Source organism: Crocodylus porosus, unplaced genomic scaffold (assembly GCF_001723895.1).
Source record: "Crocodylus porosus isolate Cpor-Errol unplaced genomic scaffold, CroPor_comp1, whole genome shotgun sequence".
Classification (NCBI taxonomy): Eukaryota; Metazoa; Chordata; order Crocodylia; family Crocodylidae; genus Crocodylus; species Crocodylus porosus.
The window spans coordinates 1,113,810-1,116,518 of NW_017728931.1; the positions used below are offsets into that span (position 1 = coordinate 1,113,810).

General features: G+C 48.5%; 1 long non-coding RNA gene across 1 annotated transcript in view; it reads right to left on the reverse strand.

Moving 5' to 3' along the window:
- LOC109316168 overlaps positions 1-2,418 on the reverse strand; it is a 5,364-nt gene extending 2,946 nt beyond the window's left edge. The window contains exon 1 of the long non-coding RNA XR_002102743.1: positions 2,056-2,418. This is a non-coding gene — a long non-coding RNA (uncharacterized LOC109316168). The remainder of the gene's footprint in view (positions 1-2,055) is intronic.
- Positions 2,419-2,709: the final 291 nt, after the last annotated feature.

A 2,709-nucleotide genomic window follows, 5' to 3' on the forward strand; every position in this document is an offset into this window, starting at 1 on the left:
CCCACCTCTGGCCCCATCTCATCTGCCCAGCTGAGCATACCCTGCCCACAAGGGACCCAGCCCTATCTTCATGGAGACCCTGCCTGTCCACTCTGTCCAGTGCTCCCAGTAGTGGGCGTGGGGTGGATTGGCAGTGGTAGCCAGGCAGCGTGATCCACCGCCACAGAGGCTGCTGGGAAGCTGTGTGCAACCACTGCACTGCCTCTGCCCACCGTGCACCTGGAGGCAGTGGGACCAGATGCATGTACCGCAGCCGAGGATACCCCCCACTCCTCAATTGAGCAGAGCCAAAGGACCTGCTACAGACTGGATAGAATCCCTGGGTTTGCCGGCTCCAGCCTGAGGGCCATATTTTGCCCACTCTGATCCTAGAAGCATGTTTGTCCCTCACTGCTCCTCACAAGGTTGTCCTAGGCTGAGGAGCTGAGCCTGCGGTGGCACTGCTCATTCAGGAAGTTCACAGTCTGAGAGGACATTAAAATACAGCCCCGGGAGCCACTCTGTCCCCTAGGATATGTAGAAACATGGGGTCTGCTCCCCCCACAGACCCCATTTCTCTGTGGCATCTCCAGGTTCTGGTTGCTTAGGGACTTTCTAGCATTCCTCCTCTTGCAGAGGAAGTGGCCCCATGGAGCAATTTTACACATGAAGGTATTTAATATGGCCCCTGGCAGTCAAGCACCTCATGCATTAATTAATTTATCTTCACAGCACTAAGGAGGAATTATGAGACCTGGAACAGAGGCATGAAGAAATTAAGTGAGTCCCCCAAAGTCCAGAGGGAGGCCCTGGTGGAGCTGGTATTTTAACCCAGATTGCCAAGCCCCCAAACCATCCTAATTTGTTAGTGCTGGCAGGAAAGGAAGGGAGACAATTAATGTAGCATAATGAAAAGAGAGAGAAGGATTTAGGGCATGCTGCAATGCTGAGGCTAAGAGCGCAACATCAAATGCATTACAGAATAATGTCTGCTCAGTTGCAACAGCTTTGTAATGAAAATGCAAACAACCTGCTGAGAAAAAGTAATATGCAGTGTAGAGAATTATGGCAGGAAAAATCCTTGAAGTTGGAAACATGCTGTGCAACTAATGTGATGGGAGTGTATGCTGCAGTTGTTTTTATCAGTTGAGAGTTACATTTACAGCACTACAGGTGAAAGTATGCACTGAAAAAGAACTGCAGTGTAGATCTTGATGTCTGATTCAAAGCCCATCAAAGCCAAGGGGAGTCTTTCTCCATTTCCTTCCATGGGTTTGCGTCAGGGCTTGTGTATTTGACCCTTGGCCAAGTCCAAGACCCAAGTTTAGGTGGTTTTTCTGGCTAACAGGGGTAAGACCCACAAAGGAGTGATGTGGTGGATAGGGCTAAGAGCCTTCACCCTTGGTATGGCAGCAATTCCATCCCTGATAGATCTAGCAGGACCTGATTGCCCAGAGATGACCAAGCTCCAGGAGATAAGCCCAGCATAAACCAGAAGCCTACTGGTTGCTCAGCACTTTGCAAGCGTTCAATAGTGCTTGGTTCCTGGCTGCCTCCTTGTTTTGTCTCTCTGTCTCCTGCCTCTGCTTACTCCCCAGTTACTGACCCTTGCCTACTGAATGTGCTGTGGTAGCTGGCTCTGGCTCTTGACCTTTTTGGTTGGCATGAAGGTGATTTTTCTGAGCTCTGCTATCCCAATTCCTGTCTCTGGTTCACTTGCCTTTCCTGGGAACTCCTGGCCTCTCCTTGCTTAGTATATGATATTGCCTGCAAAGCCTTCTAGGTTTGTGCTCTGGCCCTAACCATTAGGGTAGGCCATCCATGCCTCAGTTCTTAAAAGGGTCCAGCTAAATTTCTGTCCACCTTTGACTCCCTAGCTGAATGACCAGGTACCCATTCAGTGCTGGTCCATACAGAGGTAGCCCTCAGTACCAGTCCAGGACAACACTCAAAACTCATGCTCTCTGGAACTGCAGCAACATACCACAGCAGTTCTGCTGCCCTACCCATACTTGAAGGAAGCCTTATGTGTGCTATGCTCAGCTGTTACGCCCCACAGAAGCAGGCCCTACCTACCTTTGATTCAGGGTTCCAGCAGCTGAATTCCAACACTGCTAACATGATGCAAGGCAATCCTATAAGACAAGGGAAATGAGGTTATATTAACAAGAAAGGAAGCATTAGACTTTCAGGCAGGTTTTAAATGCAGTGATCTACTGTCCAGCACTCTGCAACCTTGGTGCAAAGCAAGCAGAGTAAGATACCAGCAGCAGATCTGACTAGCAATGCTTGACATCGGCTGTACACAGATGTGCCAGGTGCAGATCAGTGGAGAATCTGCCCAAGAGAGTTCCCCTAGAAACCAAAACCTGCCCCATCACTAACCCTTCACTGCAAAAAAATGGAAAATTATTCACTCAAGTTAAAGTATCAGACAACATATGGCACATTCAAGGCAATAAGAGAATAGAGGGCTGCCTCAAGTCTAAAATACAAGTTAAAACCTAGGTTGTTGTGTTCTCATGGTTCACTTGAATTAAGAATCAACCACATTCTTCTCTCTGGATCAGTGCCGAATCTCCAATTCTGATTCGGCCAAATCGAATGGAGACAGTGATTTGAATCACTGAGTCGAATCACCGTCCTCTGAATCAGCCAAATCCAAACTGAATACTTCCCTATTTGCACAGGCCTAGTAGAGACTGCCACACCCCTTTAACAGATGCAGAA